Source organism: Miniopterus natalensis, chromosome 12 (genome assembly GCF_054644295.1).
Source record: "Miniopterus natalensis isolate mMinNat1 chromosome 12, mMinNat1.hap1, whole genome shotgun sequence".
Classification (NCBI taxonomy): Eukaryota; Metazoa; Chordata; class Mammalia; order Chiroptera; family Miniopteridae; genus Miniopterus; species Miniopterus natalensis.
Genome location: NC_142092.1, coordinates 12,450,245 through 12,469,367, shown reverse-complemented (window position 1 = coordinate 12,469,367; position 19,123 = coordinate 12,450,245). Strand labels below are relative to the sequence as shown.

Genomic DNA, 19,123 nt, shown 5'->3' with positions numbered 1-19,123 from the left:
AGATATTCAAGAATTGACCATAAAACATCAAAGGAATTATAAATTGGCCTCTCCTCAAATCAGGTATGTTCACTGATCAAGGGTGTTTTAAATAAAAACAAACAACTTAAACATAATAAGGGCCCATGCAGATCATCTTGTATTACCCAGAGTGCTTGGAATATTAATAATGCAGCAAAGGTAGCACGTCTGTTTTCATCCTTAAATTTAGTTTATCTGAGCCAGGATGTCAGACTGGCTGTCAGCAGAAGAGATCCTCAGACATTAATGTTCTCAGTACTGCGCTATCACTTGAAAGGAGAGAGAACTAAAGTCTTAAGAGCTTATATTTGACATGTCAGGATTGCTTTGGAATAAATTCCTACAATAGACAACAAAAAATCCTGAAGGATATTCCCTAAAAGATAGGAGTACTGAAAGGAGAGACTATAAACAAAACTGTCACCGTTCTGCTATTTTCTACTATTAGAAAACAAAACAAACAAACAAAAATCTGGCAACATCTTAAAGCCTTTAAAGTAAAAGAATCTTTCCTACATATTTTTGAACTATGCAATATTATGTACAAGGTATCTTCATCTTGTATCTCCTTCCCACAGAAATGGAAACCTTCCAGGAAACCACCCAATTCATGTTTTTAACTTGCCCTGAACACATTTCTGAAAAACAGTTTCTTCTACCTATTTGAAAAATTGCGAGTTTCCTTTGTGTGAGAAATGCCTTGCTCTGCAGCCATCATTTCCTTCTCCGAAGAAGCCAATCTCTGGAGGTTAGCTACTCACAAGATAATTTTTGTTCCCAAGAAAAAAAGTTAGAATTTTGATGATGTTTTACCCACCTATCTAAAACGAATACTACCTGTTAGTTAGCCATGACCAGAGCAAGAAAGACGGGCCAGGTACAGACACTCGCCAGGGCAGAAAGCCCCTGATGCCTAGCAAAGGGCAAAACTAGGAAAACAAGACCCTTGTCCCCAGGGTAGCCTCTCCTCCCCAGCATATCTCTTGGTCATGTGGTTTATACCCCAAGAATTCCTCCCTAAATATAACATCTAGGCACCAGTTGTATTTCAACTCCAGATCCAGAAAGATAGCAAAACCAGACAAGTTGTGCCATGGCTGCCTCAGGATCAGCTACACTAATGACCCTCTGCCCTGGCACTGACCCATCCGGGGGACCATGACCCTGAAAGAGCACAGCTGGAAAACTGATGAATATTCTCCCCTAAGATTTCTGCCTACAAGAAAGAGGGAAACATGCTCAGGAAAAAGGACCCAGCACGAGCTCCCCCAGGGGAGCACCCAGTGCCACCTCCTTCCCCCCTTCTTCCTTCTCAGGGACCCCAGGAGACTTGCAGCCAGGGGAGTAATGGGCAGCAGCAGCTCGACCTGGGCTTACCCCTGAACCCGTCTCCAAGGCGCCTTCTCCTTCTGACCCCTCAGTGAGCCAGCGCAGCCCAGCCTGGCTCTCCTGTTGCCTCTTCTATGTTCCTCCTTGTCTCACTGTCTTCTTAAATATACTTTTGCTACCATCCTGGACCCAATACCCTCTGACTCAGTGCTGAGTGGCCCTTCCCTTTGGAATTCTCATCCCCCAGCCCCTTTTTCCCAAATAAATTCAATTTTTCTTTATTCACAGTCTGAGATGGCTATTTAGCCTGCCACACTCCACAGGCCCTAACCTTTCACTACCCTTGCATTTTTCTTATTATTTCATAGACTTTGCTTGCTTGCTTGCTTGCTTCTTTGGTGTAGCAAATAAAGTTTTGAGCTAGGAATTAGAATACTTGGATATTAGGCAAACCATGTAATTTTTTAGATCTCAGTTTCCTCATCTGTGAAACTAGAAGAAAAACTGTCCTTACTTGAATGTAAGATTAAACCAAACTAATATATGAAACCTCTGGAAATTTAAACTACTATATTCATGTGTTTGGTGTGATAGATGATGATGTTTACCCATTTATCAACCAATCTCTCACATTTTTCTTGCTAACAAATTTGTTCAGTTGGCAATGTCCCGGGCTCTAGGGGTTATATAATGATTGGTTTAAACTGATCATAGGGATTTTAACCACCTATGCTGAGGATAGGTCTGTGGAGGTGGTTATGAGACTCATTTCTGTTACCATCATAATTAGCTAGTTTATTAATATTAATAATAGGAAGAGAGCAAATGGGAGGCCAGACATTATAAGCATGGCCATCTGGGTAACTTCACCAGGAAGCTACAGTTTCAAGCTCCCCAGGGAACTATTGGTCCATTCCCTGAAAATCACTGGGGGAAGGGATCAAACAAAGGGGGAGATGGGCACACGTGCAGTAAAGTCTGGGTGATACAGGGAAGGTGCTTGCCTGTCATTCTAGCCTGAGAAAAAGATCATTGGCTAGGAGGGTAGAGCCACTGCAAGAGTGCAAAATCTTGGAAGGGTAAAATCCCCAAAGAGTTCCCTCTCTCTTGTGCTCTTGTCCTCTTGCGCTCTCCTGCTTCATAACCTGCACTCGCCACTGTGCTCAACTGCCATGTGGCCTTTAGCAGCCACGTGTGGACCCCACATGCAATGGACTGCAGCTGGGAACACAAGCCAAGCTAGCCAGATGCTGGGTTGAACTGGACTTTATTATGGAGCAGAAATTCTGGGCAGTGGCCTTAATTCTGGCCCTGCTGAAGACAAGATTGGACCTCTTGCATGGAGAGAGGAACAGAGATGGGACCTGGAGAGGAACTCTCTTAATCTGCTTCATCGATAAAGCTTTCCACAAAACTCCATCCCCCTGGCGGGGGGGGGGGGGGGGCTCAGGAAATTCTTCTCCCTGTGGCACTCCAAAAACGCCACTTCCACCAATAACATTTCTACTCAAAGAAATATAGGGGAATGTGTGCTGGATCTTCTTTCTAGAAAAGATTTTCTTCCTTATGTGAAAAAGTCACCTCTATCATCTGCATTCCCTTCATTTCTGCTTTGGACACCAGCAAGTGAAGATCTGACGGCTGGCACCTTGCAACTAAAACGAGGTAAGTCTGAGAAAAAGAAGAGTAAACATGCTGAGAACAGTGGAACGGAAATAAGAAGTGAGTCCCAGATGACACTTTATTACTGATGTATGTGATTAGGAAGTAATAGCCTTAATGCCTTCCTACAGGAAACCTTAATCTCCTCTCCAGCATGAGCCAAAAAAGCATAGCTGTTGCTCTACTTATGCAATGAAGCATGTATTACAATAGGTCATAATTATTTTGTTTTTAAATACTAAATATATAATTAAAACATAAAAACACTCCGTTTTTAAAAGCTTCAAAAATATTAGAAGAAATACTAAGGCTATCCTGTTAGGAGGTAAGCCTTCCTGAGAAAGACACAAAATCAGAAGCCATCAAGAGTACTGTGTAATGAAGGACATCACTAAAGAGCTGAAAGATACAGTGTGGACTGAAGAACTTAGGTGCTACCCACGCAACAGAGAATTACTACTCAGAATATATAATATTTCCTGAAAATTAACATAAGGAAGACAAGTTACTTAATACAAAATAAACAACCCATGGAAGAAATACAGACGCCCAATAAATATGTGAAAACAATACCATAACTCACCAATATTAAAGAGAAATAGGAAATAAAATAAATACGAGACTTTTAAAAACCTCACCAAACTAAATAATCGATGTGATATACCATTGGTATGATGCAGGGAAGCTATTTCACATACTTCAGTTGCAGTATAAATTACTGTAGAAGTGTAACTTGGCTACGTCTGCCTAAATCTAAAATGTTAACACCCTTTGTATCTACTGTTTTTGTCTTTCTTTTCCTTAAGAGCGCCTCCCATCCTAAGTATTATGATGGAGATTGTCAATCACAGCATTGGTTATGTAGTAGTATGGGTTCCTCACTCCCCCTTCTTGCTCTGAATACGTCAAAACTTAGGCAGGTAACACAGTGGGTAAAGTCCCATTGAAAAATGTTCACCTGAGAGAGAGAGAATTCCTGCTTTAGGTTGATGCACGTAAGGACCACGTAAACCTAAATCAGCTGGTGGCCATTGATTCTGACATGTGGAGAGATCTCTGAGAATAAGCCTCACACACAGGAGAGCAGATCAGGCCCAGAGACATTTAAAAACTTGTAACTTGGATCTTTTCCATACATTAAGCTGGTATACCTCAGAAACCTTGCTTCTATTAAACAAGTTTTTTTTCTTTGTTTACTTGAGTGCTTCAGTTAATTTTATTTGTATTTCTATCAGTTGCTCCTTAAAAAATGCTGATATACTCAAATATTCACATTTTCAAAAGAAATTATGCATTTTATGTTATATTGAATTATATATATTTATTTTATACATTACATATTAAATTTTATACATATATAATTTTAATAGCAAAAATCCAGAAACAAAATAAATGTCCATCTAAAGGAAGAGACTGGTTTAATAAATGATGGTTCATTCATATAATATTAAAAAGGCATCAAAAATAATGAGGTAGACCCATAAGTCTTGCGAGGAAAATTTCCCACATATATTGATTCATGAAAAGCACAGTTGTAATACAATATGTACCATATGATAACATTTAGATTTATCTAAATGATATGTCCCTATATTATATAATTGATAGAAAAGCAGTAGAAAGATACAAGATGGACAGGTCTTACCTCTAAGTTAGGAAGTAGAAAATCAGACAGTTTTCTTTTTTATAGGCATTCCTCATTTTCATCTGCTTTGCAGATACTGCATTCTTTTACAGACTGAAAACCTGTGGCAACCCTGTGCCAAACAAGTTTATCAGTGCCATTTTTCCAACAGCATCTGCTCACTTCATGTCCCTGTGTCACATTTTGTTTTTTCGTGCAATATTTAAAACTTTTTCATTATTGAATTTGCTATGGTGATCTATGGGCAGTTACTATTGTAATTGTTTTGGGAAACCATGAACTGCACCCACAGAAGGCCTGTGAACTTAATCAAGAAACGCTGTGTGTTCCAACTGCTTAATCGCCTGGCTATTTCTTCTTTTCTCCTTCTTCTTGGGCCTCCCTACTCCCTGAGACACAACAATATTGGAATCAGGGCAATTAATAACCCTACAAAGACCTTCAAATGTTCAAGTGAAAGGAAGAGTCTCATGTCTCTGACTTTAAGTCAAAGGACAGAAATGATTAAGTGTATTGAGAAAGGCATGTCAGAAGCTGAGATAGGCCAAAAGCTGTCTCTTGCGCCAAACAGCCTAGTTGTGAATGCAAAGGAAAAGTACTTGAAGAAAATTAAAAGTGCAATAAGCCAGGCAGAGAAAAATAAATAGCACATGATCTCACTTTTATGTGGAATCTAATGAACAAAATAAACTGATGAACAAAGTAGACCCAGAAACACTGAATCATGCAACAGACTGAGGCATAGAGGGGCCCAGATTAACCAAAGAATTTATACGCATATATGCATAACCCATGGACACAGACAATAGTGTGGTGAAGGCCTGGGGGTGGGGTGGGAGGAGAGTGGAGGGGATCAATGGGGGGGAGGGGTCATCTGTAAGCCTTTCAACAATAAAGATAAATAAAAAATAAAATGAAGGGGGGGGAAAAAGTGCTACTCCAGTGAACACATAAGAAATTGACACAGCCTTATTGCTGATACAGAGAAAGTTTTCATGGTCTGAAGAGAAGACCAAACGAGCCACAAAATTCCCTTAAGCCAAAGCCTAATCTAGAGCAAGGCCCTAACTCTCTGCAATTCTAATGAACACTGAGGGAGGTAAGGAAGCCACAGAAGAAAAGTCTGAAGCTAACAGAGGTGGTTCATAAAGTTTAAGGAAAGAAACCATCTCCATAACATGAAGTGCAGATGTAGAAGCTGCAGCAAGTTATCCAGAAGATCCAGCTGAAATAATGGAGATGACTATGTAGTAGGAAGCTAGACAGGCATGAGAAGAGCAAGAATGGTGGGCCAGATATGAAAGGTCACCAGGGCAGAAAGCCCCAGGTACCTAGCGAGGGACAATTGTAGGGGTGGACCTCCCCAACAGGGTGACGTTTCCTCAGGTAGCATATCGCTGGTCTTGGGGTTTAGACCCCTCCCCTTTCATATTGCTGGCCATGGGGTTCAGACTCTCCCCTTACCTTTCCCCTCCTAGTATGCCTCTAGTGACTGGTAGACCCCCTTAGAGGAAGAACAAGAGGGGGTAGAGAACAGCCTCATAAGACTCCCCTACAAGCCCTTGCAGGACCACTCCTTTAAGCATTAAGCCCTCAGTTGACAATGAGGTTCTGACCCACATCATTAACCTTACAACAAAGCCTCCAGTCTGTTGACCAGAGTTTTGGTCAAACTAGGGATAACATCTAGGCCTCAGTAGTGTTTCAGCTCCAGGCCCCGAAAAGCAGCAAGGCCAGGCAGGGTGACAGCACCACTGACACCAGGAGCAGCTGTGATAACTAATGACCCCCTGCCGTGGCGCTGACCAATCAAAGGAGATAATGACCCTGAAATGACACACCTGGAAAGCTAATGCATACTCTGTTGAGATCCTCCCCTGGGACCTCCCCTAAAACCCATGTCCTTAAAAGCCCTTAGGATGGTGGACCCAGTGCGGCTCTCTCTCAGGCACACCCTTTCCCCACCCACTTCTATCCCCAGTGCACTCTCTCTCAAGCATGCCAGCGCCTTCCTCCCTCCTTCCCCCAGGCGCTTTAGCTCTGCTTTCTTTTTCCTAAGCTCCAAGGGCCCTTCTTTTGCCTCTGTACCTTGTTTCCTGGGTCCATGCAGCCCAGCTGGCTCACTTCTACCTCTGTGTCTTTCTAAATAAACTTTTGCTTGCATTTGAATCTTGAGTCTGAATTCTTTCTTAGCCAGAGCTCAAGTACTGAGGTTGCTGAACTGAGCAAGGTCCAACTGCCGCTAACATTCAGGTGCTGTTTTCACTGCTAACAGCTACACCAAACAACAGATTGTCTAAGTAGATGAAACAGTCATATAGTGGAAGAAAATGTCATCCAAGACTTTCAGAGCTAGAGGAAGTCAATGCCTGCCTTCAAAGCTTCAAAGAATAGGCTGACTTTCTTGTTAGGAGTTAACACAGCTGGTGACTGTAAGCTGAAGCCAATTTTCATTTTCTATTCCAAAAAGCTCAGGGCCCTTAAGAAGTATGCTAAATCTATTTTGCCTACACTTTATAAATGGAACAATAAAGCCTGGATGACAGCACATCTGTTTTCTACATGGTTTACCAAATATATCAAAGCCCGCTATTGAGACCTACTGCTCAGAAGAAAAATAATCATTTCAAAATATTACTGGTCATTGACCACATACCTAGGTGGTCAACCAAGAGCTCTGATGGAGATGTACAATGAGATTCATGTTGTTTTTGTGGCTGCTAACACAACATCCATCCTGCAGCCCATGGATGAAGGAGTAATTTGGCTTTAAAGTCAAATTAAAAAATACATTTCATAAGGCTATAGCTGCCATGGATAATGATTCCTCTGACAGATCTGGATAAAGTAAATTGAAACCTTCTGGAAAGGATAGGCCATCCATATCCCATTAAGAATATGTGTAGTTCATGAGAAGTCAAACCATCAACATTAACAGGAGTTTGGAAGAAGTTGATTGGATAACTCTGAAGGGTTCAAGATTATGGTGGAAGAAGTAACTGCAGATGTGGTGGAAATAGCACGAGAATTACAGTTAGGAGTGGAGCCTGAAGATGTGACTGAACTGCTACAATCTCAGAATCAAACTTTAACAGATGAGGAGTTGTTTCTTATGGATGAGCAAAGAAAATGATTTCTTCAGATGGAATCGACTCCTGGTGAAGATGCTGTACATATTGTTGAAATGGCAACAAAGAATTTAGAGTATGATATACACTTAATTGGTAAAGCAGCAGCGGGCTTTGAGAGGACTGACTCCAATTTTATAAGAGGTTCTGCTGTAGATGAAATGCTATCAAACAGCATCGCATGCAACAGAGAAATTGCTATGAAAGGAAGAGTCAATCAAGGTGAAACGTCACTGTTTTCTTATTTAAAGTAATTGCCACAGCCACCCCAACCATCGGTCAGCACCAGCAACATCAAGGCAGGAGCACCAATATCAAGGCAGGACCCTCCACAAGCAAAACCAGTCCCATTCGCTGAAGGCTCAGACGATCGTTAGCATTTTTTAACAATAAATTCTTTTTAATTAGGTATGTACATTGTACACACTTAATAGACTACAGTATAGTGTAAACATAACTTTTATGTACACTGGATGACCAAGAAATTCTTGTAACTTGCTTTATTGAGGTACTTGTTTTATTACAGTGATCTGGACTGAACCTGCCCTATCTCAGCGGTACACCTGTATTCTAAATGCTTTAAAAATCCCATAGTGACTATTAATATGTAATTTATGTAAGAAAAATATAAAAGCATATGCAAGTTTATCTTCCCTTCGAAGAGAACAGCTGGTTATAATGAGAAAAAATGTTGGTATCTTTAAAATTAATATAGCGGTGCGTATTTTACCAAAAGGTAGGCGAGGAATTCTCCACCTATGGATTATGCCCAAATGCTTTACATGCTACTTACTTTCAAAGAGTAAATTGTATTTTGACAATTATAAAATGGTGACTACAGTATTTTTCATATTTATTTTCATTATAAAAGCTGTAATGAAGTATGGTAGAAAAATTTATTATAATTTAGCAATCACAGATAATCTCAATCTTTCCACTTATTTTAATATAAAACTATCCAACTAGTGGTGTCTCATTAATTTTCAACTGTTCACAGAAATAACTCCTCAGTTTACTTACAAATCAGAACTCAAAGTTGGTCCCAGTGAATTTAAAAGTCATTTAATTTAATGTAAATTTCTATTACAGTTATTTAGTTGGACAAATTCATTAAAAACAGAACTCTGGATTAAGAAACCACTGTCTTAACATGAGAGAAATATATCATTAAATGATTAAGTTTTGATTTCATAGAAAGTATTTTGGTCACTTTTCATGAAACATTTAACAATCACTGATATAAAATATAAATAAAATTAAAGTAGTAAGGTAACAATGCAAAGCTGCAGAAGAAAAACAATCTCTTAAGCCTGTTGAACCTAAATAAATTTAATAACAGAATCTACACTTGATATCAGTGTGTTCTAACTATTACTCCTTGCAATTAAACTCTTCTGTCACAAATATTTATTGAAAGGAAGAAAAATAAACAGCAAAAGACCTGGACACAGCAGAACACCTGGACACATGGATTATCATGACTTAGTTATATCAAAATTAAATCTTACCTTCTTTTTCTGCTGATAACAGTAGTTTCTCCACAAATCCTAACACAGGCACACACACAGCACACAATATCAAAGAAACTCTCAGTTCGGGGGTTGATTTAGTGTATAATTTCAGTATAATGTTACATATTAAGCATGTCTAAAACCTGAATTACAAAAATCAAAATTGTGGGTCTGAAAATGTTACCACATACTTATTTCTCAAAATGTTACTATACTGTATTACCACTTCATTTTATAAACAGATAAATAAGGTTAAGGAGAGTTTTACAATTTTCTTATTTTCATAGAACAGACAGGAGCATCGGTGTTGTGGTTTGTAACAAGGCTTAGCCAAGACTGGAATAGAGTCTCATTTTTTTTTTCTTTATTGTTGAAAGTATTGAAGATGTCTCATTTTTCCTCCCATTGATCTCCCCACCACACACACCTGCCCTTCCCCAGGCCTACAGCACTATTGTGTGTGTCCCTGGTTATGCATATATGCATGCAAATTCTTTGGTTAATCTCTTCTCCCCCTTTTCCCCCCTTCCCTCTAAAATTTGTCAGTCTGTCCCATGCTTCCATTTTCTCTGGATCTATTTTGTTGGTCAGTTTATTTTGGGTCCCCTGATTGCTACTCCAAGGTAGTTTAGTTGACTATCGCAGAAATCAATAATAAGAAAGTATCGCCTGCAATGCAGTAGTAATTAACTTAGGGTTTCTCCATCCCTGTATGGTTCATTTTATCTTTTTCAACTATCAACACAAACACTACCTTTTATACACATGGCATATCAAAAACTGGAGTTAACATAAAGGAAAAGCTATGATAAAGGATTTCCCCACTACATCGTAGTCCTAAATCAAGTCCTAAATCAACTACACAGGAGCAAGGCTCTACTTAGTTGCTCTGGTCTCTGGGAGATCGGGTTTCTTGTTGTGGTAAGAGAAGAAAAACCAAAGATGATTAAGAGGAAAAAGCTCCAGCCATTTCTTCTCACACTGCATTTTACCATGTCTCAAACTTAAATATCTGCCATTTGAAAACCATGTATGAAATTAATACTACTGGGCCATAATGGCCATTTGAATTTCATCTTTTTGAAGAGATATTAAGTGTCATGAAGAAAAAATGAAGTCTAGTTAAAAATCTCAAAGAAAGATTTTTATCAGCCTATATGCCAGAAACGATCGGCCTACATGCCAGAAACAATCTACACATATATTTAAAACAATTATTAAAATTCATTACAAATACGTAATTCATGAGAATATCTACCTAGGGTAAGAAGGAAATTAACACCTCAGAAAATTAGAAAGAAATCTGTACCCTATTTTTACTAACATTTTCCTTTTCTTACCACATTAACATAATGATCAGGACTATTTATAGTGTTCCGCATTCCTTCAAAAATCTTTTTTTTCCCTTCAATACATTATATATTATACTGTGCCAAGGAGCCAGAATTCAAAACAAATATATGAAATATTTAGCATGTAGTTTATGGAAACCATTAGGCAGACATAAGATAGAGCATCAATTTTACTGAGATAATGGAGAATTTAGGGAAAATGTGTAAAATAAGCTTATGTTTTGTCTAAAAATTAAAAATATTAATGTACAAAACACTTGCCTTTATGTTTTGAGCAGGCATTTAAAATTAAATAAGATGATCAATTTCACACTATATTTTTGAAGCTTCACATTGTTTCAAATAAAATTGTACACCATGTGTTTTCATTTTCTCCCTGGGACTCATCCTCTCTCCTCCCTAAGGCATGGATGATAAATAAGAAGCAGGTTTTTAACAGCTGGCATCTTCATGTGTACCATATTGTGAAAAGTAAACTCAAATTTTCTTGAACTAAAGAATAGAACTTAGTCTGTCTGTTCAAAAACCTTCACATCATGTCTTTATTAAAATACATAACTCCAAGAACAGCATTTTGTACTACTTTCTATGGTTGGACTGACTTCTAGAAAATTGTTTAACTGAAAGTCCAATGGAAGTCTTTCAACTAAGCTTTTGAAATTGTATAATCTTGAATGGAATTACACAGAGAATCCCTTTTATGCCTCATGGCAAACAAACCTATCAAGTATTTATCAAGAATATAATTTAAAAGTCTACTAGGTCTTCTATATGCTGAACCTGACTGAATGAAATCAAAACACTTATGTGGGTGCCTGGCCGGTTTGGCTCAGTGGTTGAGTGTCAACCCAGGAAACATGAGGTCACTGGTTCGATTCCCAGTCAGGGCACATGCCCAGGTTGTGGGCTCGATCCCCAGTAGGGGGCGTGCAGGAGGCAGCCGATCAATGACTCTCATCACTGATGTTTCTACTTCTCTAGCTCTCTCCCTTCCTCTCTCTAAAAATCAATAAAAACATATTAAACACACACACGCACACACACACACACACACACACGAAAAGGAAGCTCATGAAGGGCCAAATCAGGACCTAGAGAGAAGAGGCTACAAATATGCATCAAGGTGTAGGTTAGATGCCTAGAGTGTCTATGTGCATATGAAGAAGCTCCCACTCTAGCAGGTGGCACATGAGATTGGCCAAAAGGCAAAGACAATTTTGCTGGATGACTCTAAAAAATGTATTCAAAAAATATAAAACAGTTGGGTGTGGTAGCTATGGAATGGTTCAGTCCAGGGATGAATTCTTGTCCTGTTATTTATTAGTCCTGTGAACCTGGACAAGATCCTTTAGTTCTCTGAGGCTTTTATTAAAATATCGCAACACCTATCTCAGTAGTCACTGTCCACTGAAATCTATGCCTACTATTTTTACGTTGTCTTTTATTGATACAAAAATAGGACTACATGGAGTTCTGATTCTGCTCCTTGAAGAAACAACTGTTTCACTACTCCTAGGCCCTTAGGTATATCAATGAATATTTTGAGCATCTTCACTGAAATGCAACTCTAAGGTGTGACCTCCTAGCGTGTTCAGAGCCTACTCATAAGCAACTTCTTGGCATCATGGGTCCTGAGGGAATTAAAAAAAAAAAAAAGTAAGTATATCTGAGACTTTTAAAGGAAAAAATAATCTCAAATAAAAAATTTTTAATCTTTAAATTCTTCCATCACAGCATCCCACTTTCCCTTCTCTCTACACACTTTTTCAACCAACCATCTGCCTGAGGAAGGTGAGGTGCTGAGCCCCAAGCAGCCACTGCCCTTGTCTTTACTTAGGAATCTTCACTGAGCACTCCCTATGGGCCAGGCTTGGCACCAAGCCCTTAATATGCACACACTCCATCCAAAACCCTCTGTGTGAGGGACAGATATTTACTGAGCACCTAGGAAGTTCTAGGCATTGTACATATATTGTCACATTTAATCTTCACAACAACACTAATTATGATTATTCTCATTTTTTTTTTTTTTTAATTGATTTCAGAGAGAGGAAAGGAGAGGGAGAGAGAGAGAGAGAAACATCAATGATGAGAGAGTCATTGATCGGCTGCAGCCCGCAACCCGGGCATGTGCCCTGACCAGGAATCGAACCCTGATCGCCTGGATCCCAGGTCGACGCTCAACCGCTGAGCCATGCACGGCCGGGCTATTCTCATTTTACACATGAGAAAAATAAGGATCCCAGAAGACGGGCAACTTGCTGAAGGTCACCTTGCCTCAATACTGCCTTTTCTGTTATCTTCTCTCACCCGGTTTCACCCTCAGATTATTACTAGGACTACCCTGGGGGCCTCAGAGACAGATGAGTCTTATTGGGACTGGGATTGATGTGTCAACACCTGAAAGGCAGCTGGTTATAGGGAAGGTGGCAAAATTATCAGACACAATCCAAGGACATGTGTTTCCCTGCCCTTGTCTGTGCCTTGGCGACCCCGTTCTTACACCGCCCCCGCCACACACACAGTAACAGTTGTGCTATGGGTGGGACTAAGCACTGGGCTCCTCCTTCAGCCTCCAAAATGAACACAAAGGTGTACTATGCTAACTCTGCATAATCCTGTTTATCTATCCTTATTTTTATATGCACAGGAAAGAGCTTAACTAATTACATTCCGTGCAGGAAACCCAGCACCTAAGAAAGAAGTGAAAGTACAATAATTTGTTTCCAAGAACTGCAGCCCCAGGGAATGCTACTAGAAGTACAGAAAATGAGGTAACTATCAAGTTAAAGGGACAGATGTTATATAACAACATCGCTGGAATTTCTAGAAACTTCAATACAACTTTTAACTTTTATTATGAAATAGAGTCTTTCTTTTGCTTTCTGACACAGTGACAAGAACCAGCTGCAGGAAGAAAAAGGGAGTTATCAAATAATTCCATTCCCTGAAGACAAAAATTAGAATTTGACTGACAAGTAGGAATCAAGAAAAATCTTTACCTGAGTGGCACAGAAGACAGCTTTACCCCTAGCCAGGCAGCTGGCCTCGGTCCACACCTGCCTCAGCACAGCCATGTAAGTGGTCAATGCTTAATGAACACGGCCACCACAGATAAATGAGGGTCAGTGAAAAGAGCACCAAAGTATAGGCCAGCACTTTTAGTTCTTTGTGACAAATACTAAAAAGGTACTATCTGTCTATTTCTTCCACTTAAAAAAAAAAAGTTATATCAAAAGTGTGGTTGTAAACATAACATAAATTAATAAATGTTATAATAGCAGCAATGACCAATTCTATGTCATTTCCAGGTTACAGAGCAATTTTTCCTTTAAAATAAACTACATACTTACAAAATCACACCCACCTGATATTGGAAATTATGGCTTGCACCATTTCATGCAAGAGAAAACTAAAGTATTTTAGGTATTCTTAATCTCTTGAACTTTTTAGGTGAAGAAGAGAGGTTTACCCCTAAGGGCACTACCGAAAAAGTTATGAATACAGTGTCAGTGTCATCGTGTTGAAAACTGTCTCCAAATACCAAATGCCAAGGAAATAGTACTTGACTAAGTTAAAATTACAAAAGCAAATATCCCCCTCTCTCTTTCCTAACAACCTCCACACCTCCATACCTATATCCTTTTAAAAATAACTTCCAGCCCTGGCCGGTTTTGCTCAGTGGTTAGAGCGTCAGCCCTCGGACTGAAGGGTCCCTGGTTCGATTCCAGCCAAGGGCACATACCTCAGTTGCAGGCTCAATCCCTGGCCCTGGTCAGGGCCCATAGAGGAGGCAACCAATCCATGTGTCTCTCACACATTGATGTTTCTCTCTCACTCTCTCTCTCCTTTCCACTCTCTCTGAAAAGCAATGGGGAAAATAATCCTTGGGCGAAGATTTAAAAAAATTAAAAATTAAAAGAAATAAAAGAATAGTTTCCAAGTACTGAACATCTTCTACAAATACCTCCCACCATCTCTCCTACCTTTGGTATTTCTATTATGTTCTTTCTCTTCTTTTCTCTGACCCTTTTTTCCTATTCTATACCTTTTCTTCTCCATCACTCTGGCCTTGACTTTATCTATAAACTCATACACTTATCCATCTGTTCATTCATTCAATCCATCAACAAATATGTACCAAGCACCAACTACACGGCATCATTACACTAAACACAGGGTGAGGGATGATAAAGGAAGACAAAAGTGACCACTACAGTCATTATCTTATATTCTAGCAAGAAGTACAGTAAACAATTGATGCACAAGGTATTTTTATTCAACTGTGTTACAAGCTATAAAATATACTTACTGGAAGCTATGAGTAGAAAGAGGGACTCCCACTCTGGTGGCCATGAAGAAAACTTCCTCAGAGAAGCATCTGTTGAGCTGAGTTTAGAAATATGTGTTAGGATTAACTAGAGATATCTAGAACCCTCCAGGAAGAGGAAAGGGAAGCAGCAAAGCCCACAGAACAAAGAATCAGGGCACAGAAGAAATCACAGGGAGGCTTCTGTGGCTAGACTCAGAAGGCCGCAGTCTGAGGTAGTGGAGGCTATTGACATAAGCGAGGAACAAATGACTTAATTGTTAAAGATGCTGTCTGGCCCTGGCTGGTGTGGCTCAGTGTTTAGAGAGTTAGCCTGTACATCAGAGGGTCATGGGTTCAATTCCCGGGGCACATACCCAGCCCGGGGGGCATGCGGAAGGCAACCAATCAATGTGTCTCTCTCACATCTCTCCTGTCTCTCTCTCTCTCTCTCTCTCCTTCTTCCCCCCCCCACTCTTTCTAAAAGTCAATGAAAAAAATATCCTCAGTGAGGATTAACACAAAAAAAGACGCTGTCTTTATCTCCTAGTAAAGTGACAAGATAAAAATGCTCCTTTTTTACTCTACACCTAAAATTCTACCAAAGATAAGGCTTTCTTAATTATTTATGTGATATTATACATACCTATTCCCTCCTTGCCTCTTAACAAAACAAAGTGAACTTGTGAACAAGTGCCATTTTTCAGATCTCAGGTATGCTCGTTTACCCCCAAAATAGTTCCATCGCAATTCTTGATCACTGCGAGCATTTACTTCTGAGCACTAATAAATGCTATGTACTGCTTCCCTATACGCTAAAATATATGCATGGACAAATATATTTTGCAGTATATTTCTATGATAAATTATAACAGGTAAAATCTAAAAATACAAAATAAACTGGATCCCAGGCAAGAGTCCACCTTATATGTTCCAGTCAGCACTGTTATATCTTTAATTCATTTTACATTCTATAATGATTTTGTTTCAAAATTTAAAATTCAATCAGATAACAGTTAAAAGGGAGCAACTCAGTGAAGTAGACTTATTGAAAAACACACTTATTCCATGAACTTGAATGAATATAAAATGAAAGAGTATCAATAGGAAAGTAGGTAAAAGGAGCGCAGCAGGAACGCACAGGGGCACCGTACGGGGAGGCAAGGGAAACACAATACACGTGCGTACACACACACATGCATTCTCTCTTGTGTTTCCTGTCCCTTTCAAAGGACACTATTTGAACCCGTGGCACTGCAGAACCAGATGAACAGAAATGCAATTACGCGCCTACCAGAGTACAGGGCCTTTATTACGTGGAAGCTTCTCGCGTGACAAATGAGAGGGATGCGTATTTTCAGGTTTGTTAGAATGTGTCTCCTTCCAAGTTCTATAGCTTATAGACATGATCCTGGGTTCAGAAGTTAACCGGAGTCTGATGTTACCCTGGGTCTGATAAACCCATAATTCTCAAATACAGACTACATACAAAAGACTATATACATCCTACATGTTTCTCCTGTACTCTCTCATTTTCCTATATCATCAAAAATCATAGATCAAAATGTTTTCACTTCCCCAGACAGTGTTTCTTACATGGGGCCACATACTTTTTCAAAGCTTCTACCATCTCTCCCCCACACATACCTTCCTCCCAGAAAGAAACCATTCCATGAGCATAAAGCAGTTTGTGATGCCCTGAGGGTATCTGGAAACATCTGGTCGATTTCTGTCATTTCTATTTTAACAATTAAATGGAAAATAGGCAAAGAGGGTAGAGGCATTGGTGCAAGTGCCTAATGATGTTATCAAGATAATATTTAAGGATAGAAAATGGCAAGAAATAAACACAAACAAACAACAAAAATCAGAATAGGAATGATTCTCTGACAGTGAATTTTGTAAAACTAGCTGGCCCTTTATCAATATTATTACTTTTTACTTTCTTGACATAGTAGTTTTAGGAGAGGATAGTGCTTTCCTCCCCTAAAAGCACTATCAACATCTACTGAAAGAGTCCTCTGTATTTGTAGTGGCAAACTTACTGCTATGTACATTAAAAATTAGGAAAAGGGAAACAGCATGATATAACAGAAAGAATGAGTTTGGGAATTATGAAGTCTGGATTCAAATATCTGCTCTGCCAATAATTAATGGTATGACCTTTAACAATTTATAATAAACTTCCAAGAGGTATAGTCTCCCCATCTAAGAACTGGGAACAAAAATGTTAGCCTCATGGAGTGATTGTGAGAATCAGTAATCGTTTCTTTGTAGTACAGAGTAGACATTCAATATAAGATGGCTTTTATTGTTAAAACTATTCTCTTATATTATAATGATTAAATTGACTCCATCACATGTATTATCAGGAAATCAAAATATTTTATGTACCTAACTTTGAATTAAAAAATTTTCCAGCCAGGTGGCTCAGGTGGTTGAGCATTGAACTGTACACCAAACAGGCTGTGGGTTCAATTCCCAGTCAGGGCACATACCTAGGTTGAGGGTTCGATCCCTGGTCAAGGTGCATATGGGAAGCAACTGATCAATGTTTCTCACATCAATGTTTCTCTGTCTCTCTCTCTCTCTCTCTTTCTCTCTCTCCCCCCGCCCCTTCCTCTCTTTCTCAAATCAATCAAAAAAATAAAGACTAAAAACATATCCTCAGGTGAGGATTAAAATAAATTTCCAGCAGTCTCCCTGATGACTTATTGCTTGGAAAGTCATATAAAAAGTATAAACCTGAGATGCTGGAAAGCTCTTAGACGCTAGGACAGCATGAGAACCAGAAGACAAGTTTAGAGGGTTCATTGATTTTAGTGAGAATCCAAAAACAACCCTAGAAATAGGAATAGAAAGAAAAAGCCATCTGGAGTTGAAATAAACTGATATAGCAGAAAATGGCCAAATAAATCAGTCTGCTGCTCTTCTTACTGACAGGGCCATGAGTTTTTAAAGCTGGCCAATGTGACATCCCACAGAACCCAGGCAAAAAAAACCAGGCCTACTTTTTATTCCTCTGAGGGGAAAAAAAGCTTTATATTACCATAGACATCAAAAAATAAAGAGACAAACTGACCGATAGTGACTTTGCTAAATTCAGGTTGAAGAAAAGATAAAAGATATTTTGAAATGCCCACTCCGTGCAGTTTTCCGTGTGGCTACTGACATTATGGTCTCTGTGAGTGATAACGCCTGGAGCTGTACAGTACGCAGCTTTTGTGGCCACAGAAAGTGGTCCTAAATGTGCCCAGTCTCAAGGATTTTTAGTGTAAAATACAAGAAGGAAAAAAAACAGAGAGAGAGATGAATTTGGGGGTAAGGGTTATAATTTGCCTTGTGAAAAGGATTCATTTTATAAAATACCTCATTACCAGTAGCCTTTAAATAAAAGGTCCCCCACTGCGTTTAAAAAGATTGCACTTAGAAACATCACAGGCAGTATTACTGCTTTTCTAGAACACATGTCACATCGTCAGAGATTAGCATGAACAACCAGTCGGAAGAAAAGGCGTCAGGGGCAGGAGCCGGTCTGGAAGTAAACAGGAGACAGGCCCCGAGTTCAGGGGACGCCAGGGCACTGTCCAGAAGCAGGCTTCACACCAGAGGCCGAGACGGAACTAACAGCAAATACAAACTCGGAACCCAGCTGGCGGGCCCCACAGTAGAGACGGAGAATTCAAGGTTGAAAGAGAGGCCGGGCTGGAGAAGGTAAACCCCACAGACGTGACTAGCGGCTCTTCCCGGGATGACTGACCATAGGCTCAGCAGCTTTCCGGCTCCCGTAACCGGGAGAAATGCTGACCAATGGCCTCTACATAGGGCGAAGCCAGCATGGGAATCCAGCATGGGCCAATGGATTAATCTCCTTGGGTTAAACATCCCACCTGTTGGCCAGGCAGAGAAATCAATTATGCATTGCACCTTCCTGTCCTCCCTTCTGTCCCTTCTTTCCTCCCCTCCGTTCCTTGCGTCTTGGTTTCTTCCCTTTTCAGGTAAGTAGTCTGTGAACCAGCTGCCTCGGCTACGGGTAAGCGCCTTCAGAAGGCAGATCTGCAGCAGCTCATTCTTGCCAGAAAAGAAACTGGTAGATTTTATTTTGTAATTACTCATTTTAAGGAGTTGGATCCGGCAGGAAAGAAGAAACCACCAGAATTGCAGGC

General features: G+C 39.7%; 1 protein-coding gene across 5 annotated transcripts in view; it reads right to left on the bottom strand.

Annotated features, from left to right (window-relative positions):
* The window catches only part of LINGO2 (leucine rich repeat and Ig domain containing 2), a 1,050,275-nt gene that overhangs the window by 1,001,551 nt on the left and 29,601 nt on the right, over positions 1-19,123 (bottom strand). For 2 of the 5 annotated variants that reach the window (XM_016220501.2, XM_087822629.1), the window contains exon 2: positions 14,961-15,037. The exons of the other annotated variants lie outside the window; for them this stretch is intronic. The gene's annotated coding sequence lies outside the window, so the exon portion shown is untranslated. The remainder of the gene's footprint in view (positions 1-14,960; positions 15,038-19,123) is intronic. 5 annotated transcript variants of the gene reach the window in all.